We start from the raw sequence: 17,238 nt of genomic DNA, 5'->3' as shown, positions 1-17,238 counted from the left end.
TATTTGTCACCTCTTCTGTCCTCTTGGTTTGTCATGCAACTTGTAATAAAGTTAAAAGTTTGGCCATCTGTCAGCCAATTATACTTGGATTTCTGATTAAATTTCATTTATCGGTGTCATCAAACTCCTGTCTCTCCATCAAAATAAACATAACAAATGTGTTGAGTGCACAGCCCTCTGCAGTCCTTATTAGATAGGTGAAAATACAAATTCATTTCACAGTTGGCTGATTCCACTTTCTGATGCAGTAGGGACACTTTGCTAATACTTATATACTTCAGCAACTTAGCTGCAGGCATTTCAAAGGGTGAGCCTATATACTCTGAGAAAGTAATAGAAGACATGGATCTCAGTGATGCATAACAGGTTCCTTACCTGGTGTTGAGAGTGGAACTTTATCAATATTCATAGCATAGGAGGCTGAATAGCTCTGCTTAGGGTAACCTTTGTTCAAATTCTATGGCATAAAAGTTGTAGTTTAGTATAGATTGAATGCCACTTTTTCTCCTTTGATTTACCAGTGAGAACACTACCATGAGAATGCTGGACTATCATAGCAATAGCTTAAGCTGGGCATCATGAAGGCAATAGGCTTTGTGCCAGCTTTACCACACTGTTCTGTCAAGACATCTACATTCTGGCATTCAAATCTCCCTGCTTCCAAAGGCCTGGATCCTCATGTAGCTCTGCCAATTCACTTCACCCATGAATTGCAACCTTCACACCCCATCACCCTTTCTGTTCCAGTCTCAGAGTCCTGTACATCTCTGCCAATGATCTCTTGGTGATCTGTTATTCCTGCCACTTACATCCATGTGGCAGAGAAAGTCAAGCATTTCAAATAGTTCAGTAAATGGCATATTGGCTATGTGATATACATAAAAGGCTTGGGATTAGACCAGAAACTCATTTACTCTTAGGAGTTATAATAGAATTTGAAGTAGCAAACACAACAAACCACTGTGCAACTAGAGTCCACTACAGAAGGAAGGAAGGAAGGAAGGAAGGAAATGTAAACTGCTAAAGGTATCAAATGCTATATCTATTTTATTACCTCACATTAGTTTTCTGTAACATCTGTAATGCCTGAATATAAAAAAAGAAAAACAACAAGAAGTCCTGTGGCACCTTAGAGACTAACCTTAGAGACTAACCTAAGCTTTCATGGGCAAGCCAAATTATGTTTATATTTGATATGCTACAAAATATCTGTTAGCCTATAGGGTGCCAGAGGACTTCTTGTTGTTTTTGAAGCTACAGACTAATATAGCTACCTCTCTGACACTTCTCAACATAAAAATTGAAGGTAATCTTGTGGTCTGCTGGTTATAATAGAGGAACTCAATTCACCACTTTTTGACTTTTTCACCTCTTTCAAGTCACCACATTCTTGCACTGACTTTGGTGGAAGATACTTAGGGTATGTCTATACTTACTGGGAGATCGAGCTGGTCAGGGTCAATATTCCAGGGTTTGATTTAGTGCACTTATTGGTGATGTGTTAAATCAAACCATCAGGTCTTGACAGTCGATCCTGGTACTCCTCATTCTTGGGAGGAGTAAGAGAGGTCAATGGGAGAGTTTCTCTTGTCAACCTCCCTCTGTGAGGACAGCCTGATAAATTGATCTTCGATATGTCGATTCATAGAATCATAGGGCTGGCAGGGACCTCAGGAAATCATATAGTTCAGCCCCCTGCTTCAAGCAGGATCAACCCCAATCAAGTAATCCCTGCCAGGACCTCGTCAAGCTGGTACTTAAAAACCTCTGGGGATGGAGATTCCACCACCTCTCTAGGCAATGCATTCCAGTGCTTCATCCCCCTCTTGGCGAGATAGTTTTTCATAATTTCCAACCTATTCCGCTCCTTCTATAACTTCAGACCATTGCTCCTTGTTCTGCCACCTGTCACCACTGAGAACAGTTTCTCTCCATCCTCTTTAGAGCTCCCCTTCAGGAAGTTGAAGGTTGCTATTAAATCACCCCTCAGTCTTCTCTTCTGTAAACTAAACAAGTCCAAATTCCTCAGCCTACCCTCATAGGTCATATGTTCCAGCCCCTTAATCATTTTTGTTGTCCTCTGCTGAATGTGCTCCAGCACATACACATCCTTTTTATACTGAGGGGGCCCAAAACTGGACACAGTATTCCAGATGTGGCCATAGCAGTGCTGAATAGAGGGGAACAACTTCTCTAGATCTGCTTGCAACACTCCTCCTCATGCCTCTCTAGATCTGCTCACAATGTTCCTCCTATGCGCCATTAGCCTTCTTAGCTAAAATGGCACACTGTTTACTCATATCCAGCCTTTCATCCACCATAATCCCTAGGTTCCTTTCTGCTGTACTGCTGTTTAGCTAGTAGGTCCACAGCATACAACAATACTTGGGATTCTTCTGTCCCAAGTGCAGGAATCTACACTTCTCCTTGTTGAACCACATCAGACTTCTTTTGGCCCAAACCTCCAATTTATCCAGGTCGCTCTGGATCCTATCTCCCTCTCCCCCTAGCTTGGTGTCATCCACAAATTTGTTGAGAGTGCAATCCAGTCCCTCACCCAGGTCATTAATAAAGATGTTGAACACCACCAGCCCCAGAACTGAGCCTTGCAGCACTCTGCTTGAAACTGACTGCCATCCAGGCATTGAGCCATTGACCACTACCTGTTGGGCTCGACCATCAAGACAGCTTTCTATCCATCTTATAGTCCATGGATCTAATCCACACTTCCTTAATTTATGGCCAAGAATGTTGTGGGAGATTGTATCAAGAGCTTTGCTGAAGTCAAGGTAGATCACATCCACTGAAGTCCCGATGTCCACAGAGCCTGTTATTTCATCATAGAAGCTAATCAGATTGGTCATGCATGATTTTCATTTCCCCTCTTCCAAGTGCTCCAAAATGGATTCCTTGAGGAGCCCCTCCACTATTTTCCCAAGGATTGAGGTAAGGTTGACCAGTCTGTAGTTCCCTGGATTGTCCTTCTTTCCTTTTTTAAAGATGGACACTGCATTTGCCTTTTTGCAGTCATCCAGGATCTCTCCGAATCTCCAAGAGTCTTCGTAGATAAAGACTAAAGGCTCGGCAATGACATCTGCCAATTTCCTCCATACCCTTGGGTGGATTATATCCAGACCTATGGATTTGTGTATCATAGCTGGAAATGAGAATCTAAGATTGACTTTCAGGTCCAGTGTTTACCTGCATTTAGGTCCCTAGCCTATGTAGTCTATTTCAGCCTTTGCCCCTGTCTTTGTGTGGTTCTGGGAAAGGCCCCTTGACTTCTACAATGTTTTATTTTAGCCATCATTAAATTATGCATTATAACTCTTATCTGTACATAGTGGTGGTGCTTCAGAGTTTATTTAGTAGAGCATGGACAGAGAGAACTAGCTGTGCAAATTACAGCTTACTAAGAAAACAAAAACCTACAGTGATACTTACTGCCTCATAAAATCCTATTCATCATGTCATCAGACAGTTTTACATTCTGTCTTCCATGGTTTGGTATCTTATGCCAGCTCTAACATGACATGGCTGGGCAGCATGTTTTTTTCTGAATGAAAACTGACTAATAAGTATGTTGACATGCAAAGAGTCAAAATTTGCCTCCTGGCCCCCACTTCCCGATTAGAGCCAAACACCAGACCTATATACCTGTGTGATGAGTAACCTTTCTGAGCCTGAGCCTCTTTAAGCCTGATAAGTGATTCCTGACCCAGAAAGTGTGATAAATCATCCCAGGCAAATTACCTGCAGGTCACGTGATAGGCCAATCCACAGGCAAGGTCCCACTCAGGTGATCCTGTAGTAGATATATAGGCTCAGGTAAGCAGTCCACTACCTTACCAGACCCACACCATTGACTGTCAGTTTTAATGGACTGCCCTGACTGCTCCTACTTTAGCCTGAACTTATTCCCATGTCAGCCTGCCCTGTTCCAACCTGCATCTGCTTCTCCTTCTGCTGGCTAGCTTGCAAGTCTGACAGCTTGGATCAGCGTATGTCCTCCAGTTCATTAGTGCAGCTGCACTGGCCAGTGTGTTCCCTCCACTTGCTTCCCACTGGCATCTACACACCATATGTGGGCTGTGTAGCCCTTGAGAAGCAGCTTTCTTTCACATTTCAGGGAAATACAGGAGCACTGGACTTCTTTGCAGGTGTGCAATAGGAGGCTACAGTCTGCTCCTAATGAACTCATTGTTATAGATTTATTCAACTTCATTAATGGGAGGTAAACATTTCTGGGATGTAGTATTAAAGGGAATTCCCACCCCCACTCCATCCCACCAAAATAAAAAGATAGTATCAGAACAGTATGAAAGGACAAAGTGGAAATTAATGGATCAAAGAATGAAAACTAAGGTACTGCAACAAAGAGATAATAATTCCTGTGATGTAGCTGCTCATTTATACCTTAATTGATCCCAGGATAATTTAAAGGCTCCTTTGCTTCATTTCACATTTACTTACGTATTGCAAAAATGCTTATATTGCAAAATAGATTGTGAGTGCTGTCATTCATTGCCAGATTTCTGCAATTAAGAGCGAATTAGAGAGGACATTTATAAAGTAAAGACATCTGCATTTTTTAGGGTTTAGCCAGAAATGCATTAGTGTCATATAACGTTGTTCTGAATGCATTCATAGTCAACTAAAAGTGCTACCTATGTCCTCTTTCACTTCCATCTATAGTTTGAAAACAGCCATTGGAGATTTACATCTTGGTTGTGTGTTATCACAAACACATTTTTTCATATCCCTTTCTCCTTGCACCCTGTCATGATTTAAAGAGAATGAATGATCTTGTAATTGTTTACTTGTAAATAATAATATTAAATGAACTTTTGTGTTATTTACTTATGGGGAAAAATGCTGGTTAAATGGTTATCAGTGGCAAATTCCTACAGATGTCAATGGATCCACAATTGCAGCCTTTGACTTTAGATTTCAACACTTTAAGATAACAGTTTGAATGTGTGTGTGTAAGTGATTCTACAATTACACAGATCTTGTTGCTAGACAACATTTTCAATCTTTCTGTCTTTTGCTGGAATAAATGGAGAGGGTAGGCAAGTGTCAGGGTGAGGGAGAGCTGATGATAGGTGGTGACGGAGTGAAAGCAGGGGGCTGGGAGAGCTGGGGGGGCCAGGGAGGGGGTGGAGGGTGCTGCTGTGAGGACACAGGGTTGGATAAGGGCAGAGGGCTTGTGTGGTGGGGCTGAAGGGGTGGAAAAGTGAGGGCAGGGGTTTGGGTGTGGGGGTTCAGCACAAGGAGGGGGGATGCTGGAGTGAGGGCAGGCTGGTCAGGCCTCAGAGCTCAGCATTTGGGATGGGTGAGGGGGGTCTGGGTGGGAGACAGCGGTGTAGATGTCACAACAGGGGTTTTGGTGCGTGGGCAGCTTAGGGCAGGGATGGAGTATGGTAGAGTGAGGGCAGAGGCCAGGGGACTGAGGGTTTGGTGGGGCTTAGAAGTGGGGTTGGGGTGTGGGAGTGGGCTGTGGCTAGGGCAAGGGGGTGGAGTAGAGCAGGGGCTGGTAGGGTAGGGGAGTATAGTGGAAGGGGGTGGGATTTGTGTGTTGAGGGGGCAGAAGGTTGTGGAGTGAGGGCAGTGGGAAAGGGGCTGAGGATAGAGGGTACAGTGTGTGTGTTGGGGTGAGGGCACAGGCAGAGTTTGGGAGGTTTGAGTAGGGACAGACATAGTGGGGGCAGACATAGAATGAGTTTGGGGGAGCATGATGGGGGCCAGAGGACCTCAGGGCTCTCCCATGTGGCTCTGTGGCTGAGTGCCAGAGTGGCAGGTAGAGGGGCATCTACCACTCTCAGCTGAGGGGAGAGCCCTGTCTCCATGTGGCCACTGTTTTCCTGCCGTGGCTTCACCCAATGGTCATTCTGCAGAATGGCTGTTCCCCACACTTGCTGCTCCTAGCAGTGAGTCTGAAGTGTGTCATCCTCCTCTTGGTGCCTCCTCTTTCCATGTTCTGGGAAATCCTGGAATTTAAGGCATTTCCCACCTTCCAGGCACAGCCAAACCCTGACCTTCATTTAAGTTAAGGTAAGAGGAAGTTGTGTACCAAATTTTGCGGCTGTAGCTCTTATGGTGTAAGGAGAGTTCTTGAACAAAGACATCACTGACAGACAGACACACTCTAAAATAGCTGATCTGAAGAAGTGGGTCTGTCCCAGGAAAGCTCATTACCTAATAAATTATGTTGTTAAGTGCTACTTGACTCCTTTTTCATTTGATAGAATACAGGCTAACATGGCTATCTCTCTGTCTCTAAAATAGGTGATGGATGACCTGCATTTCTCTTTTTTGGAAGTCCAAACATTCTTGAACAGGTGTACCTTCAGAGTGGTAAAAGGAATAGCATTAAAGTATATTTAAAAATAATAATCCTCATTTTCCACAGTCCCTTTTAAAATTGAGCATCAAAGAATCATTGGTTTTATTTTGCTTTTTAAAAAGTGTTCTACTAGTGCGGATGGCTGGTTGGTGGAAGGCAGTAGTAATGGTATATAGAACTATCCCATTGTTAGGGCCTAGTCCAGACCCTTCAAATCCAATGAGTGTTTTCACATTGAATTTACTGGCTCTTGGATCATGAGCCTTCAAAGAACCCTACACTGGAGAAGCCCTCCACTGCACATCCCCGATGGATTAAGTGAGATGCTTTCAACATTTGCCATTGGCACCTCTGGGAGCTGAAATGGAAATCTCTATTGGAAGAGGCAATGAAGACTGTTTCACCAGCTGAGGTTGACTTACAAGATCACATTTACAAAGACTAGTGGGAAAATTTGGGAAGCTGCCTATACAGTGAATGGGGGAATTCTGTTTCTAGGGCTATGCCTACATAGACCAGTTTTGTTGAAATAACAGCAGTTATTGGGTGAATTATTTTGGTTTTGGAAAACATTTTCCCTGACAAATAATGCCTATTTTGACATAGGCCATAATGGGCTGTAATTGCTCTATTTTAAAATAGCGTTATGGACCAGAAATGCTATTTTGAAACAGCTAAGTGCTATTTCTGAATTCATTTCATGTTGGATTGTGTTATTTCAAAATAAGATATTTCAAAATACCTTATTTCAAAATAGGGTTGTCGTGTAGACTTCGCCTAGCACTACCTGTCCGCGTCAGTCCTTTTTTGTGATTCCTTGTCAACTGGCAAACTAATCAAAGTTCTGGAGTGAATGACTGCTAGGCATGTTATTCAGTTAATATCCTGCAGTTATTTGCATATTCTTCTAGCAGAGACTAGCATCAAAAGGTAGTATGGGGCTTATTATGCAGGCTATACTCCACAGCACCACAAGAGAAGAAAATGGCAAGAAGAAATCTAAATCTAGAAGGTAGAAACATCACTGATTTATTCTTTGATGTAAGGTTATTATACACATGGTTTATGCTTTTACTTGCGTCATTTTCTTCTGATAAGAACACTTTATTGGTGATCTTGGATCGGTCTTGTAGCATTTGAGATTAGTTGTCATGGAAACACAAATCTCAGTGATGTTTTTCAATAGTGCTGATTGGTTAGAAAAAATATTTTGACACCATGTTATTTTCATCCTGGAAAGTTGGTGAAAAAACATCTTAACATTGTTGTATAAAGTCAAATGCATAACACAGGAGAGGCAGTCATTTAACGCAGCTGTCATGATAATATATTACCTACTTACTACAGTTTTTAAAATGGATTATTGGTGCTCTAAAATCAGATAACTGAGTTAAACCTACCACCACTATTGGTACACTTTCAACAAAACAAAATAACTTCCTTATTGTGAGCAAGGAACCATCTCCTCCATTTTTGCAGTCTGCATTTTCTGCCATATTCATCTTCCACAATTCAAGTTAAAACAGATTCAACAAAAATATTCTCTTCAATTTATTTTTATATAACATTCACTAATCTAAACCTTTGCATTTCCTTTTTACTTTTGTTTCATTCCTACATGTTAGAAATATTAAAATAATGATTTTATTTAGTCCTAATGTCAAAATACTGCACAGCTGAAAGTGCTGACAAGAGTGGTCGCATTGGGGCTCTATACGGGACTCCTCCAGGAGGCCAAGGACATTGAATTTCATAGTGCTGCATTCAAACTACCCTAAGTTTGACCAACATAAGAACATAAGAACATAAGAATGGCCATACTGGGTCAGACCAAAGGTCCATCCAGCCCAGTATCCCATCTGCCCACAGTGGCCAATGCTGGGTGCCCCAGAGAAGGAGAACAGAAGACAATGATCAAGTGATTTATCTCCTGCCATCCATCTCCTGCCCTTGTACTGAAGGCTAGGGCACCATACTTTACCCCTGGCTAATAGACATCTATGGACCTAACCTACAAAAATTTATCGAGCTCTTTATAAACCCTAATAGAGTCCTGGCCTTCACAGCCTCCGCCAGCAAGGAGTTCCACAGGTTGACTGTGCGCTGTGTGAAGAAAAATTTCCTTTTATTAGTTTTGAACCTACTACCCATCAATTTCATTTGGTGTCCCCTAGTTCTTGTATTATGGGAAAAGGTAAATAATTTTTCTATATTCACTTTCTTCACACCATTCATGATTTTATATACCTCTATCATATCGCCCCTCAATCGCCTCTTTTCCAGACTGAAAGGTCCCAGTCTCTCTAGCCTCTCCCCATATGGGACCCGTTCCAAACCCCTAATAAATTATTAATACTAATTATTAATATTAATTATCAATAATTAACCAATTCCCGATCCATGAAAGGATCTTTCCTCTTATCCCATGACTGCCTAATTTACATAAAAGCCTTTGGTGTGGGACCGTGTCAAAGGCTTTCTGGCAATCTAGGTATATTATGTCCACTGGGTGCTCCTTGTCCGCATGTTTATTAACCCCTTCAAAGAATTCTAATAGATTAGTTAGACACGACTTCCCTCTGCAGAAACCATGCTGACTTTTGCCCAACAATTCATGCTCTTCTACATGCCTTGCAATTTTATTCTTTACTATTGTTTCTACTAATTTGCCTGGTACTGATGTTAAACTTATCGGTCTATAATTGCCAGGGTCTCCTCTGGAGCCTTTTTTAAATATTGGCGTTATATTGGCCATCTTCCAGTCATTGGGTACCGAAGCGGATTTAAAGGATAGGTTACAAACCACTGTTAATAACTCCGCAATTTCACATTTGAGTTCTTTCAGAACCCTTGGGTGAATACCGTCTGGTCCTGGAGACTTGTTACTATTCAGCTTATCAATTAACTCCAAAACCTCCTCTAATGTCGCTTCCATCTGGGAGAGTTCCTCAGATTTGTCACCTAAAAAGGCTGGCTCAGATTTAGGAACCTCTGTAACATCCTCAGCTGTGAAGACTGAAGCAAAGAAATCATTTAATCGCTCCACAATGGCACTGTCTTCCTTGATCGCTCCTTTTATATCTTTATCATCCAAGGGCCCCACTGCTTTTTTAGCGGGCTTCCTGCTTCTATGCATTTAAAAAACATTTTACTATCATTTTTTGAATTTTTGGCTAGCTGTTCCTCAAAATCTTTTTTGGCTTTTCTTACTACATTATGACACTTAATTTGGGAGTGTTTATGTTCCTTTCTATTTTCCTCACTAGGATTTGACTTCCACGTTTTAAAAGCTGCTCTTTTCTCTCTCACTGCCTTTTTAACATGGCTGTTAAGCCATGGTGGTTCTTTGTTAGATCTCTTACTGTGTTTTTTTATTTGGGGTATACATTTAAGTTGGGCTTCTAGTATGGTGTCTTTAAACAGTTTCCATGCAGCTTCCAGGGATTTTAGTTTAGTTATTCTACCTTTTAGTTTCTGTTTAACTAGCTTCCTCATTTTAGTGTAATTCCCCTTTTTGAAATTAAATGCCAGAGTGTTTGACCGCTGCGGTGTTCTTCCCGACACAGGAATATTAAAAGTTATTATATTGTGGTCACTATTTCCAAGTGGTCCAGTAACAGTTACCTCTTGGACCAGATCCTGCATTCCACTCAGGACTAGATCAAGAATTGACTCTCCCCTTGTGGGTTCCTGTACTAGCTGCTCCAAGAAGCAGTCATTTAAGGCATCAAGAAATTTAATCTCTGAATCCCGTCCTGAGGTGACATGTACCCAATCAATATGGGGATAATTGAAATCTCCTATTATTACTGTGTTTTTTATTGTGATAGCCTCTTTAATCTCCCTTAACATTTCAGCATCACTATCACTGTCCTGGTTAGGTGGTCGGTAATATATTCCTAATGCCATATTCATATTAGAGGAATGAATTGTTATCCATAATGATTCTATGGAACATTTTGATTCCTTTAGGATTTTTGTTTCATTTGATTCTATATTATCCTTCACATATAGTACCACTCCGCCACCCGCACGACGTGTTCTGTCTTTCCAATATAATTTATATCCCGGTATGATAGTGTCCCACTGATTGTCCTTATTCCACCATGTTTCTGTGATGCCTATTATGTCAACTTCCTCCTTTGATATGAGGTACTCCAGTTCACCCATCTCATTAGACAGACTCCTAGCATTTGTGTAAAAGCACTTTAAAAAACTACCACTATTTATATGTCCGCCTTTCACAGACGCCTTGGATTTTTTTATATGCGATTGTTTCACATCTGATCTTGCCCATATATTATTTCCTACGTTCCCTATCTGACTAACTTCTAGGGAATCCCTATCTATGGAGCCTCGTGTAAGAGAAGTCTCTGTCCGATCCACGTGCTCCCCCGCACCAATTGGCTTTCCGCCACCTCTTAGTTTAAAAACTGCTCTACGACCATGCAAGGTTGAATTTGGCATTACTTCTCATGAAAAGCAGGAGTACTGAAACTGACCTAAAGATCTTTAGAGTTGGAGTACTCTAAAGTTGGAGTTGGAGGACAATGGCACAGACTCATACTTAAGAACATTTATCTAAGTCATCTAAGTTTGACTTAACGTCTCAGTGCAGATGAGGTCCTAAACGTGGAACATGCTACGGGAAATAGCCAATCCAGAAAGAAGGAAAAGGTTGTTATCTGTTAAGGAAACTTAAAATACCTCTTAATAGCTGATTACAGGCTTTGACAATAAACCATCTGGAACGTATATCTCCCACAGCAGCTATAATCATTTGTGCAACATTTGACTTTATAACTTCTCTTTTTCTCCATTTTAATTATTTTCTCCTTTTCTTTATTACTTTCTCTGCCTGTGGTTTGCTGTCTGCTGTGAAATTTTGTGCTCAGTGGAAACAGTCTCCAGTATAAAAGAAAACAGACTTTTTTTTTTCTGCCTCAAAAAAACATTTTGGAGTGAAAATTGATACATGGTCATGCAAAACTAACTATTTTTAGAGAAACAACCAGCAATATTTCATGAGGTTTCTCCAAAATTTGAGGCACTTTACAAAACTGAAATGAAGTATCTAAAATATTGAGACACAACCCTAACATAAAACTTGTGTCATCCTAGTAATTTACATGGCAAAAAAGCGTGAACTGGCACGATAGGGATTTGGCCATGCAGACATAGATTTGTGTCACAGCTAAAACCCTAGTTAAATTCAGAGGGACTTTTGGATGCACAAGGAATTCAGGATCAAACAGAATTAAAATTAGGAAGCTGGGGAGAAATATTGAAATGGAAATATACGTAGCAATAGCATGTGTAGTACCCAGAGGCACTGAGACATCATCTGGAGTGAGTGAAGTCTCTGTCCTGCAAGCCTCAGCTGAGAGCCAGCTGGCCTATAGCTTATGTAGTAGAGTCAGAGCTTTAGACCCTCTGCTTGCAGGTTCTATCCATAGTGCAGGCAACAGGGGTCTGTTGGTGTTGCACATAGAGCACACTAAATACTTCTAGCACAGTCATCTGGCTCCTCTCTAGATGTGTTCTCTCTCAGTAATGCCACAGTCTTACAGGCCCTTTCTTACAGATTCTTTAAATATCAAAACATAGGCCAATGTTTTCTCGAGAACCACATAGCTAATCTTTGGGGCAAGAGCTGGACTACTTCTACTGACTGCAACAGATTTACATGAGCCAAGAATCTAACCACAAATGTTTTTAGTCACCAATCCATGACACAAAGTGAAGCCCTTGGCACTGAGAGTTAAAAGTGGATCAAATTTATTATAATATAGCTGGAGTTTTAGAATTGCATGGTTTTCAAGGTATCATCCTTTGAAGTCTCAACTGCCAGTTTTGACAGTCTCATATGTCATTATGGCAAACTACATAGATATGAATACATTTTTTCTGCCACACTCTATGTGGCTAATTTACTTTCCCACTAATTTTGATGATTAAAGCGCAGCAATTAGAATTTAGATACGTGCTTTCCTGCCTGGTTTCCTATTCCCTCAAATTCAAAAATGGTATGAAATTCTTATAATTAAAAAGCAAGCAAACAAACAAACAAACCCCACTTTCCAAAAACAAACAGCACAAATGTAATTAGCTCTCAGTGCCATAACTGAAAGGAGTAATGGAATCATAGTCAATGGCAGAATATATTCTGTAGGCTGGTAAACTGGACTGCCAAACCAGAAAGTTTAAGTAAGGACGCTGCAGATAGCCTCTGAAACAATAAATAATGGGTAATAAGATTACTTTGAATCATTGTGGTTGAAGTTAACTCTTGTGCAGAAGACCAGGACAAGGCCTATCTACTGCTTAAATTTAAGCATTCAAAATAATACGTAAGTGAAACAGAATGTCAGTGGTATCTAGCCCTTGTAACGACTATCCACACAGATATGAATCAAGCTTTCTGAACCAGAATGCCCTAGGTAAATCACTGTGCTGTTTTCATAATGAGCATCAAGGTGGCAATTAATTGCTATGAATAAATATGTCTGAGGTTGCATGAATGTTACAGGGAATAATAAGGAACAATAGCAATAATCACTCCCAGTACGGTATTTATAAAAAAGACAAGCTGTTTCATCAAAATTCATGTTGCCTGAGAAACTCATTTACTCAGGGAGCCACAGATCAATTAACTCAATGCACTCAAAAAGCAGGCACTACCATGAGGAAGATTGTCTAATGGCTAGAGCACTAGACTGGGGCTCTGTCACAAACCTGCTGTGTAAGGCTTGACTGCACAGAACGTTATTCTGTGTGGCCTTTTATTGCATGGCACCCTGGAACACTGTAAGCTTATACCACTCGTCTGGGTATGCCTCTCGTCTTTCTCTGATTCAGTTCTTCACCTGTAAAATGGGGATATTAGTATTTCTCTACCTCACAGAGAGTGCGAATTAGTAAGGTAAAGGGAGATCTATAAGTACGACAGAGAGCTACAAAGGTGAACCTTTCTACATATGCCAACCTTTAAACCGGATCTGTTGGGAGTAACACTTCAGAATTATTTTATATTCATAGTTTGACATAACGGTACATAGTCTTAGATTCAGCACACGTTGGATGCTTCATGAGGGCTGGGTCTACACTCCCCCCATATTTGAAGGGGGCATGGCAGTCAGGGTGATGGGAGATCACTAATGAAGTGCTGCAGTAAGTACGCAGCACTTCATTAAGCTAACTCTCCCCCATGGCAACTTTGAAGTGTTAAACTTCAAAATGTCAGCATGCGTGCCCGGGCTACTTTGAAGTGCCTGGGGTACTTTGAAGTGCCTTTACTCCCCAAAATTGCCACAGGGGAGAATTAGTCTAATGAAGTGCTGCATGTTCACTGCAGCACATCATTAGTAATTTCCCATCACTGTGATTACCAAGACCCCTTTGAAGTTGGGGGCAAGTGTAGACAAGCCTGAGGTGACCAGTGAGACTGGAATTCCTTTCTGGCCAGTTGCATGCCAGGAATAAAAACACAAGTTCCATGTTTTCAGCCCTCTGTTTTTATCTCATTTGCAAGTATGTAAGTTATTTGGGTTTAAATGGGCACATTCAATTAACAAGTATTTTGGCATGACCACAAAGTCAGGTGATATTTTCCAATTCTCCTTTTCCTTTTGCTGGGAAGCAGAATAGTAAAAACAATGAATGACTCTCTCTTGGCCATGTCTACATTGACAGTGGGATGCATAGCTCGACGCTGCCATGAAGGGCAAGCTGTGCCCATAGTGCATGTGACAGTAGAAGGCTCTGGCAGAAGTGAGGCTGTGGGGAAATGTTCTGAGAGCTTCCTACACCAGAATCTATTCTCTACTGCCCTCCTTCTCCACATTGCCATCACGGCCTTTCTTTACATCTGTAGTCTTCCTGTACAGCAGAGGAAAACTCCAGCAGCAGAGGGCTAGTCCAGAGCTGGCATTCACCAGCTGCCCTGTGCAGAGCTGGGGCTGGGGAATCTGCTGCAGCAAGCCAGAGGGAGTGGCCAGAGACCGGGGGGGCTTTCACTTCCCCTAATCTGGCAAAAGCCCTCATCCCAAGGCACTGATGTCCCGAGGGTGCTGGACCAGGGAGGTTCAACCCTCACTATTAAACTGGTGTCCCTATGCCCAATGGCAGTCAGTGGGAAGTTGGATGATTATTGAGCATTTTGATTTTATAATCTTCAGCAACACACCAATGAAATATTTTAAAGCACATTTTAAACTAAGGTCCTGTTGACTAACACAGTGAATTCAGAAAGTGACAGTCTATACCTGGGGTTGGCAAATATCTGCTAAATGGCTTCATCACTATTTGAATGGATTTCACAGACTCAATATTCTGCTAATAGCTCTCACAGGCTTTTTCACTTTTAAGTTAACTAGATCCTCCCTGGAAGAAGCAAAGTCACAGACAAGAGATAGGAAGAGACAGGTGGATGGACATGAATTGGTGTCCCAAAATTTCATGTGCCCTGTCAGCCCTGACTACTTGGGCATATATAACTATTCCTACATGCCATATTCTCCCTTACATGGGATATTTCTATGGATGAGACAAGAAAACATCTGCATTTCAACTCATTCAATTTTCCACAAGCTGGTCCATTGGAGGAAGCAGCTGGAGAACAACTGTTTCCCAGTGGAACAAAGAGGGGTTGCGCTCCTCAGACCATTAGAACTTGCGAGTCCTGGAATCCTTGTGTGTCTTTCTCTGGCAGTGCACTCCTTCAGGAATCCTAATGACATGTCCAGATACCCTTAGTTGCTGCAGAATAGCAGCCACAGAAGGGATGACCAAGTGTTTCATGTTTCCAACATAACATCTAAGGGGTCTGCAGAGGAATATCCCTGTGGTGTGTCTGGTCTTTTATCTTTCCATAGCTGTGTCTACACGTGCACGCTACTTCGAAGTAGCGGCACTAACTTCGAAATAGCGCCCGTCGCGGCTACACGCGTCGGGCGCTATTTCGAAGTTAACTTCGATGTTAGGCGGCAAGACGTCGAAGTCGCTAACCTCATGAGGGGATCGGAATAGCGCCCTACTTCGACGTTCAACGTCGAAGTAGGGACCGTGTAGATGATCCGCGTCCCGCAATGTCGAAATTGGCGGGTCCTCCATGGCGGCCATCAGCTGGGGGGTTGAGAGACGCTCTCTCTCCAGCCCCTGCGGGGCTCTATGGTCACCGTGGGCAGCAGCCCTTAGCCCAGGGCTTCTGGCTGCTGCTGCGGCAGCTGGGGATCCATGCTGCAGGCACAGGGTCTGCAACCAGTTGTCGGCTCTGTGTATCTTGTGTTGTTTAGTGCAAGTGTGTCTGGGAGGGGCCCTTTAAGGGAGCGGCTTGCTGTTGAGTCCGCCCTGTGACCCTGTCTGCAGCTGTGCCTGGCACCCTTATTTCGATGTGTGCTACTTTGGCGTGTAGATGTACCCTCGCAGCGCCTATTTCGATGTGGTGCCACGCAACGTCGAAGTTGAACATCGACGTTGCCAGTCCTGGAGGACGTGTAGACGTTATTCATCGAAATAGCCTATTTCGATGTTGCTACATCGAAATAAGCTATTTTGATGTTGGCTTCACGTGTAGACGTAGCCCATGGCACCAGGCAATCCAGTGGAGACTTCACTCCCACAGAGAAGATACATAGAAGAGCTGTCTTGGTACTCCAAAGACAGTGATCCTCTGAGGGTCTCCTATCCTCTCCTCGGAACAATTCCCTCTTCTACTTCTCCAAGCTGAAGGATCGTATTGGCACCTCATTACTCTGGACACACCTTTTCTTTACTGGTTGTTAATGAACACTTGTTAATATATGTCTTTGTCTCTACAGGCCTGCATGGATTTTTAAAGAAAGGGTGAAAAAGGACAACACGGGCCTTAGTGATGCATTTCTCCAAAAGTAATGAATTGCCTTTAAATATGCTTCAGAGCCCTTCCTCTCCATCAGACACAGGACTGGTTATTATTTTTAATAAAAACTCTCTGTATCAACAGTTGATTTTTCTCCAAGAACCTCAAGGTCCTTTACAAACAATAGTTTCTTCAAACTGCCAGTGAGTACGTGCCCTGTGCCCCTAACAGTAGGATTGGGAGAATTACATAAAAGGCTTTGAGATTCTTCTGTGCAGAGTAAGGGGCTATGCAAGAGCAAAGAATTATCATTTTTAAACAGCAGATATAAAACGTAAATCATGATTTGCCCACATGCAGACAGTAATTTACTGGCAGAGCAAAAAACAAAACAAAGGGTCTGGATTAGCATTCTCTTTCCTGCACCTTCGAATGCTTTTGAGCTCTGTATTTTGGGACAGTGCAGATCCGTTACGGGCCCTTCATGTAAGTCAAAGCCATTTCACTCTGATTGCTCTATGGGAAACCAAGAAAATCCATAATTCAGTGCACACATCTAGTGGGGGGGCCACATTCCATCTATACACTAGCCATCCGAGAATCCATGTAGAGGGTACTCTCAAGTGTAGTTTCTGTTCACTTTAAGGCCTCTCTATACCTTATTTAAGGAGTGGAAGAATCTTGTTATAACTGAGAATCAACCCCAGAAATCTTCACCCCAGGCCTCAGTCTGACTACTACATTACTGTCTTTTTTTTTCCCTGAGAGCACTGCCTGCTGTAGGGCAAACCATATCAGTAGCTTTATGTTGCACACTGTATCTTGCAGTACTCCTGATAGCACAGAATGTCTGACAATACTGCAAAGCACCTTCAATTAAATAAAATGTAAAATCCAAATTGACCTGTGCCTGCCTCCCTTATCACACCAGTCCATCAAGACACAGTAAATGCAATTGAGTAATGGAAAATCCACTTATTTTTCCTGTGCTGCCTCTTTTAGAAGTTCAGTAATGTGTGTGAAATACCTAAGGAAGGCTTTTAGAGTACAGTCA

This window comes from Carettochelys insculpta, chromosome 13 (genome assembly GCF_033958435.1).
Source record: "Carettochelys insculpta isolate YL-2023 chromosome 13, ASM3395843v1, whole genome shotgun sequence".
Taxonomy (NCBI): Eukaryota; Metazoa; Chordata; order Testudines; family Carettochelyidae; genus Carettochelys; species Carettochelys insculpta.
The sequence above is the reverse complement of the archived record's forward strand: the minus strand, read 5'-3'. Positions refer to the sequence as shown.